Below are 19405 nucleotides of genomic sequence, written 5' to 3' on the forward strand. Positions count from 1 at the left end.
TAAAAGAAACATGGTTACGTCCCCGTAACCACACATACCTGATCAAAAAGAGACGGATACTGCTCCCTCAAAGCCTCCTCTGCCTCCCAAGTAGCCTCCTCAACCTCATGGTTAGACCAAATAACCTTAAGCAAGACCGTTTCCCCATGTCTAGTTTTCCTAACTTTGCGATCAAGAATCTGTTTCGGCAGCTCAAGATAAGACAAGGACTCATCCAACTCGATGTTCTCTACATCTAACACATTTGAAGGATCACTCACATACTTCCGCAGCTGATACACATGAAACACATTATGCACTCTGTCCAAAGCAGCTGGTAAAGCTAACCGATAAGCAACCTCACCCACACGATCCAAAATCTCATATGGTCCTATAAACTTCTGGCTCAGCTTCCCTTTTTTCCCAAATCTCATGACCCCACGCATAGGAGAGACTTTCAAAAGAACCTTGTCCCAAACCTGAAACTCTATGTCATGACAGTGTAAATCTGCATAACTCTTTTGTCGATTCTGGGCCGCTCTCATCTTTTGTCTGATCAGCTTAACCTGTTTAACCATTTCCTGTACCATCTATGGCCCCAAAACCACTGCCTCAGCTATATCATCCCAACAAATCGGACTCCTACATCTCCTCCCATATAAAGCCTCAAACGGTGACATGCCTATACTAGTGTGATAGTTGTTGTTGTAAGAAAACTCAATTAGGTCCAATCTCTGTTCGCAGCTACCACAAAAATCCATAACACAAGCTCGCAACATGTCCTCTAAAGTCTTGATGGTCCTCTCTGCCTGGCCATCTGTCGCAGGATGAAACACAGTACTCCTCTTTAAGGTAGTTCCCATCAACTCCTGCAACTCTTTCCAAAACCGTGATATGAACCTCGCATCTCTATCAGACACTATATCCTTAGGCACCCCATGCAAACGAACCACGTGCTTCCTATAAGCCAAAGCTAACTGTATCTTGGTCCATGTATCCTTCATCGGCACAAAATGAGCTGACTTGGTCAGACGATCCACTATAACCCATATCATGTTGTTACCCTGCTGACTCCTCGGCAAACCCACTATAAAATCCATAGAAATGGACTCCCATTTCAACTCAGGTACCTCAAGAGACTGAATCTTACCTTGTGGTCGTCGCTGCTAGGGCTGTCAATGATATGAGCCGGCTCGTTGAGCCGTCGGAATCGGCTCGGTCAAAGCTCGGCTCGTGCTCGGTCAAAACGAGCTCGAGCTCGAGCTAGAGCCGAGCTTGGCTAAATACGAGCCGAGCCCGAGCCCGAGCTCAGCAAGGCTCGGCTCGGAAGCTCGTTTGGGCTCGTTTATAAATTTTTTTTGTATAATATTTATATTGTAGTATTATTTTTATTTCAAATTATATGTTATTTAGACATTTTTATAAGTATATCATGATATAATATTTTTTACTATTTTATAATTTAGTTATTTTTCAAAAATATTTATATTTAGTTAGATTTAAAAGGTAAGAAAGGGAAAATATATAATGACAAAACGAGCTCGATTCGAACTCGAGCCGAGCTCGAGCTTTTCCCGAGCCGAGCTCGAGCTTCAATTTTTTAGGCTCGACGAGCTTCGAGCCGAGCCCGAGCTCGAGCTAAAAAATTCGAGCCGAGCCCGAACCCACCCGAGCTCGAGCTCAGCTCGGCTCGTTTACACCCCTAGTCGCTGCTCTCCTTTCACTCTCTGACATGTCAAACAACGAGCCACAAACTCAGCTGTTTCCTTCTTCATCCCAGGCCACCAGAAAGTCTTCTTTAAATCTTTATATAGCTTGTCACCACCTGGATGTACCGAATATGGTGTGCAATGAGCCTCTGTCATGATTATCTTTTTCAACTCCTCATCACTAGGAACACACCATCTCCCATCAAATCTCACACTGCCATCTGTATGAATAGAGAATCTAGACACTGTCCCTTTCTCTACTCCAGTTCTCCACTCCTCAATCTTAGGATCCAACACCTGTTTCCTGCGAATATCATCATAAAGATCTGGCTCCACTGACAAATCCCCTATAGCATCCCCTTTCTGTATCATATGTATCCCCAACTTTCCCACCTCATCTCTCGACCTCATCAAAGACATAACTGTGCAAAGAGAATGCACACTCTTCCTGCTCAAAGCATCTTCAACCACATTAGCTTTCCCTTCATGGTATATAATATCCATGTCATAATCCCCAATCAGCTCCATCCACCTCCTCTGTCTCATGTTCATCTCCTTTTGAGTGAAGATGTACTTGAGACTCTTGTGATCTGAAAACACCTTAAAGGTCGCCCCATAAAGATAGTGCCTCCAAATCTTGAGAGCAAACACAACTGCACCCAACTCCATATTATGTGTCGGATAGTTCTCCTCATAAGGCTTCAGCTGTCTAGAAGCATAAGCAATCACTTTCCCATTCTGGATCAGCACACAACCCAACCCATTCTTGGAAGCATCTGTATACACCTCAAAGTTTTCACTCCCTTCAGGTAAAGCTAAGATTGGAGTTGTGGTCAAACGCTCCTTTAAGGTTTGGAATGCTGTCTCACAACTTTCATCCCAACGAAACCTGTTCTCTTTCCTCATCAAAGCTGTCATAGGTCTGGCTATCTTGGAGAAATCTTTCATGAACCGTCGATAGTACCCTGCCAAACCCAAGAAACTCCTGATCTCAGCCACATTCTTCGGTGCTTCCCACCGAGTAGCTGCTTCTATCTTTGCAGGATCCACAGCAACACCCTTCTTAGAAATCACATGCCTCAGAAAGGCAACCTCCTCTAACCAGAACTCACACTTAGACAACTTTGCATACAACTGATTGTCTCGCAAAGTTTGTAACATTATGCTCAAATGCTCCTCATGCTCCTCCTTAGTCTTAGAAAAGACTAAAATATCATCGATAAAGACCACAAAAAACCGATCCAAGAACTGACTGAAGACCCGGTTTATCAAATCCATAAACACTGCAGGTGCATTAGACAACCCAAAAGGCATCACAACATACTCATAGTGACCATACCTCAATGTAAAAGCTGTCTTCGGTATGTCCTGCTCCCGAATCTTCACCTGATGTTAGCCCGACCTCAAATCAATCTTAGAAAAGAGCGCTGCACCGTTCAACTGATCAAACAAATCATCTATCAAAGGATACTTGTTCTTCACTGGGACCCTGTTCAGCTCCCTATAATCGATGCATAACCTCAAACTCATATCTTTCTTTTCCACAAATAAGACTGGTGCTCCCCACGGTGATACACTAGGTCTAATGTATCCCTTCTCAATCAGATCATCCAGCTGTTTCTTCAGCTCCTCCAACTCCTTAGGACCCATACGGTACGGTGCCTTAGAGATTGGCCCCGTCCCCGGTTTCAACTCAAGACTAAATTCTATCTCTCTCTTCGGTGGCAACCCCGGTATCTCCTCTGGAAAGACATCTGGAAACTCTCCCACCACTAGTATCTGTTTAACTGCCGGACTCTCCATACGATGATCCCTCACATGGCACAAGATCAACGGACACCCCTTCCTCAAGTAAGACTTCAAGGTCACTGCTTCAATCAACTTAACTTTGGGTTTGACGACAAACCCACGATAAGACACACTAATCCCCTTAGGACCTCACAAAGAAACCCTCTTTTGAAGACAATCTATCTTAGCCTTGGATTTACCCAACCAATCCATACCAACTATCATCTCAAAACCCTCTAAAGGAAACTCTAACAAGTCCACTGGTAGCTCAACCTGCCCAACTATCATAGACACACCTCTATACTGTTGGAAATCATATTTTACATATCCCATATGATAGTTTAAAGTTTTAGTCATAAAAACATAAGGATCTTATGCATGCAAAAACAATTACATAAGATTAAAGAAATTGGTTTTTCATACCATATAAAACGGACCGAATGGGGCACAAGTAAGGTCTCCTACCTTCACTTGTTCTGTAGCCATAACATAATGGATGATCCTCCTAAACCACGATCTAAAATAAGATCGTCTCCTCAAGGTTCGTATCAAGGAACCAATCTTAATACTAATACCAATTTTGTTACTAGAAAATATGTATTAGCTCCTTAAAAATAACTAACATAGATATTACTACAACTAGTAATATGTAAGAATTATTAGTATCGAAAGGAATTTTTGAACTTTATTTCTCTAGAAAACTAGTAGAGAAAAGGAGTAGAGAGATAAGTTATTGCATGTAGAATGAATGATAAAATGAGAAAACTATTTCTCATTAGAGGAGTGGAGGGGGCCGGTCATGGAGTGAGTTAGAGTGCCCACTCCTTGATCATCTTTTGCTACAATTTGTCTTCACAATGTATGTAGCATGCTAGACTAGGGTATTAATAGGTTTTCTTAATCATAACCTATTTTCTCTTAAAAAGAACACCCATTATCTATGGTACCCTCCATTTTCGGTCCAAATGGATAAAATGGTTTCCATTTTATCTTTGTCATTTGTAATATTGTCACATGTCACATATGTTACATATTACATGACCCATTATGTAATTATGCAATTTTAACTCCTTAAAATTCATAATACACAAAAATGAAACAATTAAATAATTTCACTAGTAATTCTCAATTACTATCTTATAAAAATTGTCACTTTAATATAAATTACAACGTCTTATAATTTAGATAGACCGTTCATTCCCGTCTCAATTGTTTCATAAACAATAAACAATTCTAAGTAAATAAAACAATTCGATTACTTAGACGGAGTCTTATTTAATCCAATTACAATAAGACCGTCAACTTACTCATAAAAATCATTTCCAATTTTAAGGTAGTAATTAACTCGTATCTACGTACGATTAATTAAATAATCAATTAAGACCGTATTCCCTAAAGATATGACCTTAAGGGATCAACTGGTCACCACCGTCGCATGACAGTAATGTCAAACTCTAGTCAGCCAATCGTTACCGATATGTGTGGACCAGTTGAATAAGAAGTATTACTTTCCCTCATTAATTCTTAATATGAGATTTAAACATGTGATCTCAATATGATCAACAATGTGATCGCATTATTTTTGGGGACACTCCAACATATACAACAGCCCACAAGATACAGACTCACCCGACGGTATAAAAACTTCCTCTTTTACAGACTCATATTCACTCAAACCCAACAGCTTAGCATGACTCGATGCTACAAACGATTGTGACGCTCCCGAATAAAACAAAACAAAGGTAAAGACTCCATTAACAAGAAAAGTACACGTGATAACGTGAGCATCATCCTCAGCTGCCTTCTTCTCCATCATGAACAGCTTACCACTGGTCTTATGCCCACCTCCCTGGACAGTACTAGCTGAGGTAGATGGCTTAGCAGCCGACCCCTAGTTGTTATTGTTCGTTGCCAGTCTCTGATATGAATTACCGCATTGCGGTTAGCCCACCATTGTTGTTACTCTGACCACCTCGGTTATTCCACGACCCAGTCGGCCTGTTACTAGCATAACTCTGTGAAGGACCCTGAGAGAAACTCCCCTGCGACGGTCTCTGGACACCCCACTCACAGCACTGGTGCATTCATGCCTCTTGTGGCCCATACCGCCAGAGTTAAAACAAGTCATACCCCAACTGCTACTACTACCACCACAACCACGCCCATAAGAAGCTCCATCACTAAACCCTGAACCCGAAGAGTACGTTCTCACCTGGCTATGGCCGCCCCTCTTGTAGCCAGACTGACCACCTGTTGGAGCTAGTGTCCTCCACAGTTAGTGTGATAACGTATATAAATCTCTTATAGGTTCACAGGGTATACTTAGTATTTTATCAGTTGATTAACGTTTACTTAATAAACGATTGGCTTGCTAGAAGTTTGACGTTATTATCATACTAATGGCGGTGATCAACTGGTCCCTAAAAGTCACACCTAAAGGATGTGTTTGAGAGATGTGATTATATGAAAATATAATCACATTGATGCCTTATATGACTAAAAGGTTAGTCCATGTATTTGACTAAAAAGTTAGTCAATGTGATGATGAGACGATTATTTAATACAATTAAATAATATTAGCTGAGACGAATTAATTGTTAATTCGTAAATTGAATATAAACTGTTATATTTAATTAAAGTATATAATGTTAGCTTAAACGAATTAAGATGTTAATTCGTAATTAAACATAAACGGTTATATTTAATAAGCAAATTATAAATATGCGATATTTATACTTAATGTATATATTATACGATATTGTCATAATAAATGATGACGGACCGGTATTAATAAATCGACTACAAACTGTTATGTGTGGACTTATTAATACGTGACGACACATATGACAACTAAGAATAATACACATTATATACGATATGATAACAACCAAAAATAAGAGGATTTTATCCTTATTTGTTTTTGGTTACTCAGTCAAATAAAAAAAAAAGGGAAGAAAAATATCTCCCCTTATTTCCTCCTTATACACGGTTTAAAGGGAGAGAAGGAGATTATTATTTTTTTCCTTACTTGTTTTCCTTGACCTGATTCTCTCATCACACAAAAACCCTAAAAATATCATTTAGAAATTAGGGTTCCTTTTCAAGCAAAAAGGGGATCTCATTCTAGCAAATAGAGAGGCATTTCTCAAAGCATTTTGGGTGCAACGATTAGGAGAATATCGATCTCGATATTGTTCTTAGGCCAAATTGCTAGGACCAAAGGTTGATTCTAAATCTCTATTCTTTTGTTTATGCAATTTCGTTTATGACTCGTAATTTCATAATTATAATTTCGTTATAATCCGAATTTCTTGATGAAGTATACCGATATTTCCCACAAGTGGTATCAGAGTGTAGGCCATGAAATTATTTTATATGATTTTCATAAATGGATTTAAACAAAAAGAGTTTTGAAAAAGAAAAAAAAAATTTCGGCCGTGAGTTTTTTTTTTTGCCGAGAGCAAAATTTTTTTTTTTTGCCGAGATGATTTTTGTTTTTGTTTTTGATGTTTTTGTTCCATTTGATTTATTCATATTGTTGTTTTAATTTGTTAAGATGATAATATTATAAATTTGTAGATGTTTTGATTTAATAAAAATTAAATTGAAATGTAAATGGAATTGTTTTGATTAATGATGATTATTTGTTTTTGCTATATAGTTTTTGGCACACATGATGTTAAATTGTTGTTTAAGGATCATGATTCATTAATTTAAATGTTGATGATTAGGTCAATCTTGTTCTAATAGCAACTTTAAACAAATTTGTTCATCTAAATGGGTTTTTTTTTCCGATAAGAAAAGAAAAAAAAAACTGTTTTTTTTTTCCGAATTATTGGGCTGTCAGCCGAGAGCTTTTAAAAAAAAAGGGGGTTGTTTTCGTTTTTTAATTCAGCCGAGAGCTTTTAAAAAAAAATTGTTTTTTTTTACGATTTTTAGGGCTAAATGCCGTAAGAAGAAAAAAAAAACGGTTTTTTGTTTTTGGGATGATTACCGAGAGCAAGAAAAAATTTTCAGTTTTTGTTTATTTTGGCCAATAATTAATTGTACATTAAATTTATAATGTATGATTGTTTGTTGTGAAAAGGTTCACAAATTAAAGATACCAAATTATTTTAAAGAGGTTTGAAATAATGTTGGATTAATTCATATCACTAGCTAATGTGAATTAAGATTGGAATCATTGTGAGTAATTGAGGAATTGTCACATAATTTTAATAATTATAAAATAGGTGCTTTGGATAAATTACTCTACATAATTAAGGAATTATGTCTTGAATGGTTAATTTATAGTTGATGCATTTTTTAGTTGAATGAATCGTTCAATGGTTTATTTACATATTTTTGCAATCGGTTGTAATTTGTATTACCTAGTGTGGCCTTAGTTGATTATGTTTTCGTAATGATGGAAACATAATTTTGATGTAATTTTGAGATCTCGAATCTCCTTTATTTTTCTTTAGTATTGTTTTTGAAATTAGAATGTAAATAGGTTTATTTTGTAATTTATTAATTGTAATTTTGAGAAGACTAAAGATGGAGATTGGATTGCTCACTCCCGCTACATGGACCAAGATGAAACATGAAGACAAGCTTCTCGGGTCCTAGGAAGGATTCCAAAGTTGTATTTATGTTCATTTTGGTAGATAGGCCACACTAGGACTTTGTTTTTGTTTTTACGTTTTTCATTCTTATTGCTTTTCTTCGCTTGATAGTTAGTGCATCATTTTCCGCCTAAACCAAACCACCTACTAAAATGCATGAAAATTGACTCATATAGTTTGGATGTTAGTTATCATGGACATAAAGATGTCACACTTTTTAAGCCATCATCTTAGTTTATTCATTCACGCATGCTAGATATTAGTTCACTTAAAATGAATTAAAATAAAGTTGATGGGATCTTCCTCTAAAACTGAAATTGAGACTAGTCTTTATAGGCCAAACATATATGAATCCCTTCTTCGTCGGTAGGCATATAGGACCTTACTCTCCATATGACCCCTTCTACGTTGGGTAAGTAGTTTGTGTTGACTTAGTTTATCTCAACATTATTATCCGAAGAGTTTCTCGAGATTATAATGGACTATAGATAGAATTTACAGAAATTTATCGACCAAGAATTCTAAAAGTAGAATTAGCCAAAAGGTTGGCTTATCAATTTACAGATAATTGAGTCTTGGGATCATTTATATAATTCTTGAGGGAGGTCAATTGTATAAATGCTTGAGTCTTCGCTTATAACAGTTTTGCATTAGACTTAAATCATAACGATGAGTATGCTTATTATATTTTTATTCTTCTTTTTCGCAGTGTAGAATTCGTTTTATATTGATAATACTGCTTAAAACAAATGGCTGGAAATAACGAAATCCCTATGCCAAGTGCCACACTTGCACGCGAGTCCTGGCTCAAAACTTTCATGGACCACATGAATCAGTCCACTCGACTGAAGAATGACGGGTCCAACTTTGCAGACTGAGAGGCATCATTACGGAATGCTGCCATTGCTGACGGTAAGCTCAAGTACTTAACTGAGCCAATACCGCCAAACCCAGGCCCCAATGCAAGAGCTAACGAGTCACTTGCTTATAGTGACTTCGTCATGGAAGCGGGTGCGATAAAGAACGTACTCATTTTTGCAATGGAAACCAATTTGCAAAGACGCTTCATTGCCTAAGGTGCAAACAAGATTTTCACCACGCTCACTAATGAGTTCTCAAAAGCACCGAGAATCGTTACTTATGAGCATACCTGTCGCTTCTTTGATGCGAAACTCCAGAAGGGCCAACCGGTTAGCCCACACATTCTTAACATGATTGAGAATGTCGAGAAACTGGAGGCACTTGATTGCAAAATCAGTGAGAGCATAGTCATTGACCGTATGCTTCATTCACTTCATGATTGTTTTGCCCTCTTCAGGGCAAATTACTACATGAATGACATGAATAAAAGTCCTCATGAGCTACACTCACTTCTCGTATAGACCGAGATGGATATGAAATTGAGTGGGAGCATGAAGCAAGATGTTCTCATGATTTCCAACAAGAATAAGGGTAAGAGCAAAGCTCACGGCGACCTAACTTTAGGAAAGCCAAAGTTTAAGAAGTCAGGAAATGGTAAGAGTGGGCCTGGTGAGACTAGTGGCTCACTAGGCAAGACAAAGAGCAAGGACGGTAACGTTGAGTGCCACCATTGTCACAAGATTGGGCATTGGAGGAGGAACTGTCCCGTGTACCGTGAGGACATAAAAGCAGGCCGCGTCACTCCTGTTGGTATGTCATCTTATATTCATATGATTGAGATTAACCATGCAAGTTTCGGAACTTGGGTACTTGATACTGGTTGTGGTTCTCATCTGTGTAATCATTTGCAGGGCCTAAAAAACATCAAACCCCTCGCAAAGGGTGATGTGGACCTGCGAGTTGGGAATGGAGCACGAGTTGCTGCAGTCTCAATGGGAACATACGTAATCCAGCTCCCGAGTGGTTTTGAGTTATATTTATATAACTGTTACTATGTACCCAGTTTATCTAAGAATATTATTTCTGTTTCCGTACTTGATAAAGACGGTTTTTCATTTTCAATAAAGGACAATAGCTGTATTTTCTCTTTTAATGAAATGGTTTATGGCAAAGCAGTTTCCATTAATGGAATTTATATCTTAGATCAAACCACAGAGATATTACATGTGAATAATAAGAAATTAAAGGTTGGTGACAAAGATCAAACTTATCTATGGCATTGTCGAATGGGACACATAAATGAAAAACGTGTAAAGAAACTCATTGATAATGGGACTATCTCCACATTTGATTTCTCATCATTTGGCACGTGTGAATCATGTCTTATCGACAAAATGACTCGAATTTCCTTCAAAGGTGTTGGAATGCGCGCTAATGACCTATTAGGACTCACACATACTGATGTATGTGGACCTATGTCAATCACCGCAAGAGATGGCTATAGATATTTTATCACTTTCACGGACGATTTGAGTAGATACGGATATGTCTACTTAATGAAGCATAAAAGTGAGTCTTTTGAAAAATTTAAGGAATACCAGAATAAGGTTGAGAACCAACTGGGAAGAAAGGTTAAAGCACTACGTTTAGATCGTGGTGGCGAATATCTTTCAAATGAGTTTGATCAACACCTTAAAGACTGTGGAATAGTTTTACAGTTAACTCCCCTGGAACACCTCAATTAAATGGTGTGTCCGAACGGAGAAATCGAACACTAATTGATATGGTTCGATCCATGATGAGTCACACGGTAGTACTGATTCATTATGGGGTTTTTCTCTTATGTCCGCTGCTCTTATACTTAACCGAAGTCCGTCTAAAGCTGTCGACAAGACTCCATATGAAATGTGGAAGGGAACGGTCCCTAACTTGTCCTTTATTCGGGTTTGGGGTTGCGAGGCTTATGTCAAGTGGAGACACGAGGATAAGCTCGGCCCGCGATCGGTCAAGACATACTTTATTGGTTATCCAAAAGGAATGTTTGGTCATTACTTCTATTCGCCTACCGAACATCGAGTTTTTGTTGCGGCTAGTGCGAAGTTTTTAGAGAAAGAATTTCTCGAGAACAAGTCAAGTAATAGAACCATTGAGCTGTCGGAGATTCAAGAACCAACAACCGAGGAACAGATGGAGGAAGAGGTTCCTTCAACTAATGATACGGTTAATATTCCTCCGGAACCTAGGAGGTCGGGTAGAGTCTCTAATCCTCCAGACAGATACATTGGTATGGTCGAGGAAATAGTGATTGACAAGATTGCTTCGGATGACAACATCGCGGACCCTCTCACTAAACCATTGAAATATGATAAGCATGAAGGGCACGTTATTTCCATGGGAATTAAACGTGTTCCTGAGTTGTACTAGTTGTTTATGAATTCGATATGTTTTCTTTTCATATGCTATTTATAACTTCATCGTTTTATTTCATATTTTGTTTTTCATGTGTATTGTACGAAAACATTGAACGCCACAAAGTGAACTGAATTACATTATATTTATTTTGGTCCGTAATCGCCTACATGAGCTGATAACTCTGGCTATTATTTTGTGAAGTTGATTGATGGTGGGTTCAACGAGCCATAAGTCAAACAGTTGACTGATCGAACACAGATGCGAGTTATAACGATACCTCGTAGGACAAATTGTGACAAAGTAATGGAGTCCTAAATGTTTAAAAACATTCGGTGCCAGGTCATGGATTGGACGTCCATTGTGTTCCTAGAGTCGATTCTTTTGACTATCGACTGTCTCTTGAGATTAAGGCAGTTTTTGGGTGACTTTGGTTTCTTTCTCATGGTCGACCGTAACAGGAGGCTAAGCAGATTTTCACTGGGTCATTTCATACTGTGCTTATATCTGCAGGATTCGAGTTGAAGAAAATATCCAACCTTTATCAGGTTTAGTTATTTCTCAGGGCCACTCGAGGAGTTTTAACTGAAATGCATGGCCATGCTCGAATGATGATTCGTTTATCAGTTAAGTTACTCTCTAGTCGGGAAAACCACTCTTGATATTGTTCACTTGTAAAATACGACCTTTGTGAATACGGATTTTGCAAATTGTTTTACATTGAGTGGGAGAAATTTTAGGATATGAGAATCGGTTATCGTACATACACTTGTGAGGACAAGTGGGAGATTGTTGGAGCTAGTGTCCTCCACAGTTAGTGTGATAACGTATATAAATCTCTTATAGGTTCACAGGGTATACTTAGTATTTTATCAGTTGATTAACATTTACTTAATAAACGGTTGGCTTGCTAGAAGTTTGACGTTATTATCATACTGATGGCGGTGATCAACTGGTCCCTAAAAGTCACACCTACAGGATGTGTTTGAGAGATGTGATTATATGAAAATGTAATCACATTGATGCCTTATATGACTAAAAGGTTAGTCCATGTATTTGACTAAAAAGTTAGTCAATGTGATGATGAGACGATTATTTAATACAATTAAATAATATTAGCTGAGACGAATTAATTGTTAATTCGTAAATTGAATATAAACTGTTATATTTAATTAAGGTATATAATGTTAGCTTAAACGAATTAAGATGTTAATTCGTAATTAAACATAAACGGTTATATTTAATAAGCAAATAATAAATATGCGATATTTATACTAAATGTATATATTATACGATATTGTCATAATAAATGATGACGGACCGGTATTAATAAATCGACTACAAACTGTTATGTGTGGACTTATTAATACGTGACGACATATATGACAACTGAAAATAATACACATTATATACGATATGATAACAACCAAAAATAATAGGATTTTATCCTTATTTGTTTTTGGTTACTCGGTCAAATAAAAAAAAAGGGAAGAAAAATATCTCCCCTTATTTCCTCCTTATACACGGTTTAAAGGGAGAGAAGGAGATTATTATTTTTTCCTTACTTGTTTTCCTTGACCTAATTCTCTCATCACACAAAAACCCTAAAAATATCATTTAGAAATTAGGGTTCCTTTTCAAGCAAAAAGGGGATCTCATTCTAGCAAATAGAGAGGCATTTCTCAAAGTATTTTGGGTGCAACGATTAGGATAATATCGATCTCGATATTTTTCTTAGGCCAAATTGCTAGGACCAAAGGTTGATTCTAAATCTCTATTCTTTTGTTTATGCAATTTCGTTTATGACTCGTAATTTCATAATTATAATTTCGTTATAATCCGAATTTCTTGATGAAGTATACCGATATTTCCCACACCACCACCCTCAATCTCAGCCTTCCTCTTTTCAGAGGCTCTCTCTCCGTTCTCCTTGGTCATCTCTACCATCCTCTCAGCTCTCCCTGTACTCTCATACACCTCCTTAACATCAGTAAGGACTCCTACCGACAGCTTCTCCATAATCTTGGTGGTCAACCCCTTCTCAAATCTCAACGCCAAGTTCTCTTGGCTCAGCCCCATGTCCTCAGCATACCTAGATTTCTCGTTGAACTTATGATAGTACTCAGCAACTGTCATATCGGAAGTCTTCTTAAAATCATCGAACTCCTCCCTCAGCTTACTACGCACATGCTCAGGTACAAACTCTCGCCTCATAGCTTTCTTAAACTCATCCCATGGTATCGCAGGTAACCCCTGTTTCACATATATCTCCAAAGCACTCACCTTAACCTTGTCCCACCACTCACCAGCTGCTTCCCTCAAGTAGAACGCAGCCTGTTCCACTCGAAGCTCTTCAGGACAATGTACCAGATTGAGAATATTCTCCATCTCCCTTTGCCAATTATCCAGCAGAATTGGCGCCCCAGTTCCCAAGTACTCCTTGGGATTAAATCTCGCTATATGAACACTTATCTTGGAGTGATCCGACCTTGTCTCCTTATCTTTTCCCACTCTCTTCAAAGCCTCAGTAAGAGCATCTTGGTGCTCCAACATCTTAACTATCTCATCAATGCTCATGTTTTTGGCCCTAGCATACAAAGCGTTTCTTTTCGTTGGCATCTTGGAACTATATAACACAAAGGTAAACATGAACACACATCCCATATCTCAAAACACGAAAACAACCTGAACAGCACTTACTCGATCGAGTGCCACAACCCACTCGATCGAGTTGAGGTCACTCGATCGAGTTGCCCACTTACTCGATCGAGTGCCTCGACTCCAGAACCTGACCAGAAAGCTCCAAAAAACGTACTCAATTGAGCCAACCACACACTCGATCGAGTTGACCCCACTCGATCGACTGCCCTATCCTACTCGTTCGTGCGCCCAAAAACAGACTTCTGCCCAGAAACGGAAAACCACCTACTCGATCGAGTCAAACCCACTCGATCGAGTCACTCACCTACTCGATCGAGTGCCCCCCACTCGATCGAGTCATGCAGACTCGTACACTACCCGCATGTTCAAACTCACACTTCCAACTATCTATACTCTTATGCAAAACGACAAACAGCAACATATATATATGTATCTCTTTGTATACTAAAAAAAAAGTAACTTTCTTCCGTATTTCTAACATGCCACGTTATAAATCAAATATCATGCTTTCATGCCTTCAACCAATCAACATATAAAATCACATCGTCATTATCTTTCTCTACACATCTCCCATCCTCCACATGCATGCATCCACCGATTCATACCACACATTACTATATAGATACACAAATCACAAGATAAACACATAGCGATCCCGACACACACCCCATGGTGACCGGTTCAAAATTGTAGGGCGAGTTCGCAAATTTAGGACGTCTCCCAAGCCTTTGCATTAGCTCCTACAACTTCTACCCCGGGTTCATTTTAGTTTGACTCCCTATGTTCATTAGGTTCATTGGTTACAGGTTTCAAGATCGTCTCTATGGTACCACTTTGTAACACCCCCATACTCCAAGTGCCTTACCAGGACCACTTAAGGTATGGAAGTGCTACCATCTCGGTTATCCGAGGCAATGATAATCAAATGAAAATAAGGAAACGTACTAAAATAGTAATATAGTTTAAGTGATACAAGCCAAACTCCAAAACTTGTTAAAAGGAAATACAAAGGTTCTCAAAACTGTCAACTACTAAACAACTATAAATGTTCGACACAACGGAAGACTTCTAAAACTGCAACGTGGTGACTCATCCCAGCTATCCCATGCGCATCATCTCATACCTGCTCAATAACTGCTCACCTCCCCCGAATGGATCACCACAGTTTTTAAAACATTTAAACGGGGTCGGTACTAATTACATAAAAACAACAGCTGATATGAAATCACAATGTAAACAACTCAAACACACAATCTCAATCTCCACAACTCCATCCTATCTACACATATCTGACTACACACTAAAGTGTGTAGCCCTGCCAGAGTACCCACCGCAACAAGTACTCCTCGCCGCCAGTGGGGGACCGCAGCCGTTCCCACCTAAGCCCCGCTCATCTCCATCAAGCGATAAACCCATGTTCATTAATGTGCACATCCCTTCTGTGGCGGGTACCACAGAAGGCGAATCAAGGGCGTGAAGCCACTCCCGCAAGTGACTCCACTCAGCTAGGGACGCACCCCGAAGATCACAGACAGTTATCAATCAATCATCATATACAAACAAAACTTACCAACAACCGATGCCAATACGATAAAAGAATCAATCAACAACAACGACAACAACATCAACACCAATAATGCCATGTAATTAATACTGAGTAGGGAAACTCTACCTGGAATGCAAACACCACAGACGGTCTTAGCAGCTAATCAGAATCTTTCCTCAACGAAACCTCCTCTTATAACATACATACATACAATTACTACCACATTCATACAAATCACCCAAAACCCCCAATATCACCCAATTAGGGTTTCAACCAACTTTAACAAAACATTATAAAAATTGTATAAAAAGCTTACCCTCGACACAAGGATCACAACGGTGTAAAGAACAAGATGATCCGACACTCCTACCTTGGGGATTTGCTAACAATGCGACGAAAACAACTTACGTAACTCCTCTTCTTCTCAAATAGGTTTTTAGAATGTTAAAAGAGATTAAGAAAAGTGACGGTCATCTATTTATATATATATCTCGCATCATAACAAAACCCGTCAAACTCAGCCCGTAAAACTACCTTATTGATCGAGTAAGTGACTTACTCGATCGAGTGCCCCTTACTCGATCGAATGTCTCACTTACTTGATCGAGTACCCTACAGGCACTCTACTGTTTTGCGTCAAAAACTACTTACTCGACAGAGTAAGCCCCACTCAATAGAGTACCCACAGACATAGAAAACCGTAGTATTACAATTCTTATTTTTTTTTCCGGGGAAACTAAGCTACTTTTACCAATTCATCAAACACCCTTATCTGGGATAATTTGTGTGAGTCTATTATGCATCATCATCAACTTGAACTACATCATTAAACATCGTCTTACATACTTTTCTCAATTAATTTTGGGCTCTCGCTCGAAAGCGCCTCTACGCATGAATCGAGTTTGTTTTCACTATATTAAAGGTAACATGATTATACCGATCCTATTATTACTATTATTGTTCGGGGTTGTATGATCCATGTGCAATTTATGTTTAAATATGTGGTCTATTATTGAAATTTAAGTTAAAGTGAAGAATTGTCCATATGTTACTACCTATATATTTATTAACCATACTCTTTTGTTGTAAGGTTATTAATTAGTTGGAAGAATGGAGTAAACCTCATCATTTTGTTGAGTTTGTCATAGACACGTTGGTCACTCCATATTAAGCAAGATATGATAACTGTTTAGCATAAATTTTTCACTTTTTATCCATCTCACCTTACGACGATCGCACACAATAATTACTCATTTGCTAAACATGGCCAGTCAAAACACAAAAACCTTTGCAATTATAGAATTCGGAGTGTTTTAATTTTTTTAGTATTAGAGGGGTAAAGTGAAAGATCATAGATCCTAATTAGACACTCTAATTAAATGTCAAATTATCTCATAATTTGTGTTTATGTGATCTATGTAACATGCATGCAATATTAAAGCATATTAATATAAAAATAGAGGAAATCGGATTTCCTTACAAAGAGTTGATGGTAATAAAATGGGCACAATCAAGATCTCCTATCTTGATAGATCTTGAGCTAAGAATAAATGGCAAGATCCTCCATCTTCAAGTGTCCAAGATAGAACACCTCCTTTCTTAAGAACCCAAGAACTTACCCCAAAATCTTACTAATATTAACTAGATATTATATAAGATTTCCCTTGAAAAATATACAAATCTATTACTAACACTCTTAGTAAATTTGTTTTGAATTATTAACACTTAATAATTTTCTTTTGATTTTAGAGAGAAGAACAACATTTTTCCATATGCAAAAAGTTGAGTGGAAAAATGAATAACACAAGTTGAGTTGTTCATGGAGGGAGGACGGTTGGAGGAAGTATAGGTAGTGTTGATTTTGCAATTTTTATGTCCAATCACATGTGCATGTGGAAGACAAATGACATGGGAAGGTGCACAACCAATGAAACAATGAGGTGCATAATAATTGTCTCTCATGCACAATTATCTATAATCACATGCCCCAATGCCCATTTACGGGTCTATTTTGGTTCTTATATTTGTCGCACAAATACGTGTAATTTTTATTTAAACATCGTTTTATGTTTAAATGCTTCCCGATTAATTTCGTCTAAAACACTACGTAAATATACATGTGCATCTACACATATATTTTACGTACCAACACTAATCACATTAGTCAATTAGTACTAATTTAACAATTAACAGTTTAATCATTAATTCCCGTCGTAATTAATTAATTATTCAATTATCGCATAATTAAATAATAATTTTCACGCCTCGAGTTCACAACTTGATATCTCTCTAAAATAAATTAATCGACTAACTTTTTAGGCAATTTATCAAGGGACTAATTAAACTGTATCTCATACAATTAATTAGTTTTCATGTTGGGGCTCGTTCCTTTAGGTGTGACTGAAAGGGATCAGCTGAACACCGCCGTCTCATAACAGTAACGTCAAACCCTAGTTGGCCAACCGTTACCGATATACGTTGATCAGCTGACTAGTATTGCCAATGAATATCCCGTGCATATTCCTTAATAAGATTTAATAATATTATCATGCACTATTGTGGAGGACAAAAACTCCAACATAAAGGATCCTTTAGTTAGTAACTATGGAGTATTACTCTGTAGCAGTGTATTTCTGCTGTTATGTTGGAACATTTATATATGGCAGTATACCTATCTTACTTATATGAGGTGTATATGACAATGTTTTTGCACTTCTACTCATCTGTTCAGTATCGCTCTATTTGTTTCTATCTTTTTAACTTGTTTCTTCGTAATTTTGTATTTTCTTATGTGCTTTGATGGATTTGACCATCTGGCAGGTCAGCTGGTGTAGATGTGGCCTTCATCAATCACAATGAGTTCGACACTGTTTCATTAAGCACCGTGGATGTATATACTCGTATAGTCGTAGATGCATGTGTATGACTATATTTATACCTTATAAAAGCAATTTATAGTGTTCTACTCATGTTACTATTGTTGGTACACCATTTTTCAAAAATAAGGAACTGCTTTTGGTTAGCGTCCCTTCAGTTTTCATCTTACTGGTCCTTCAGTCTGAACTCTGAGATTCATAAGCTAGAAGGATAGGTTAGCGTCCCTTAAGTTGTCAGCTTACTGGTTCTCAAGTCTGAACATACAATATTTTGTCAGTTGTAGGAAAAATGTCAACAAAGAAAGACGTGATTGAATTTCTTCAAAGATTTAATATTCAAGTCAATAATTTAACACAGGTACGTTTGTTTTGGACTGAAAGTTAAAGTTTTGCTCATGATAACAAGTTTGTATGCGTATTGCTGTCTAAACACTCTTTCACCTCGGAAATTTTCTGCGTATCTATTTTACAGACCTTGGCCATATTTTTTGAGAATGCAACTTAAAAACTCCGTGCATCTGTTTTACAGACCCATGGACCAGTAGGTTGTTTTAGAAAATGGTATTGAGCCTCAGGCGGCGTTATAAAGTGGTAGTCTGTTAAGTTTTGACCCTAGTCTATATGAAGATAAGCAGGAACTTTCATAAAATGCTATTGTACTTGTCTTCCTTCACTGATATTTTGTGTTTCACTTTCATAGCAGTAAAGGAACTTTCATAAGCATGAGATGATGAGCTCAATATGGACAGGTTGTTTATCACGTTCTAGGTTCTTCTATCCCGACGTTGGCAGGTAGTTTTTAGGTGCTTTTCTCTATTTTTTTCTGTTCCTTTGCTGCTATTTCCATCTCTTTTTCTTTTCTTCCTTTACTGGTATTTCCATATATACCTTCATCCCTTTATCTAATCAAATGACAACATGGATATTGTGGACATACGTGGGTCTTTGTGTGCTTAAAATGTATGGATGACT

The sequence above is a fragment of the Silene latifolia genome, chromosome 3, assembly GCF_048544455.1.
Source record: "Silene latifolia isolate original U9 population chromosome 3, ASM4854445v1, whole genome shotgun sequence".
In the NCBI taxonomy this organism is placed as follows: domain Eukaryota; kingdom Viridiplantae; phylum Streptophyta; class Magnoliopsida; order Caryophyllales; family Caryophyllaceae; genus Silene; species Silene latifolia.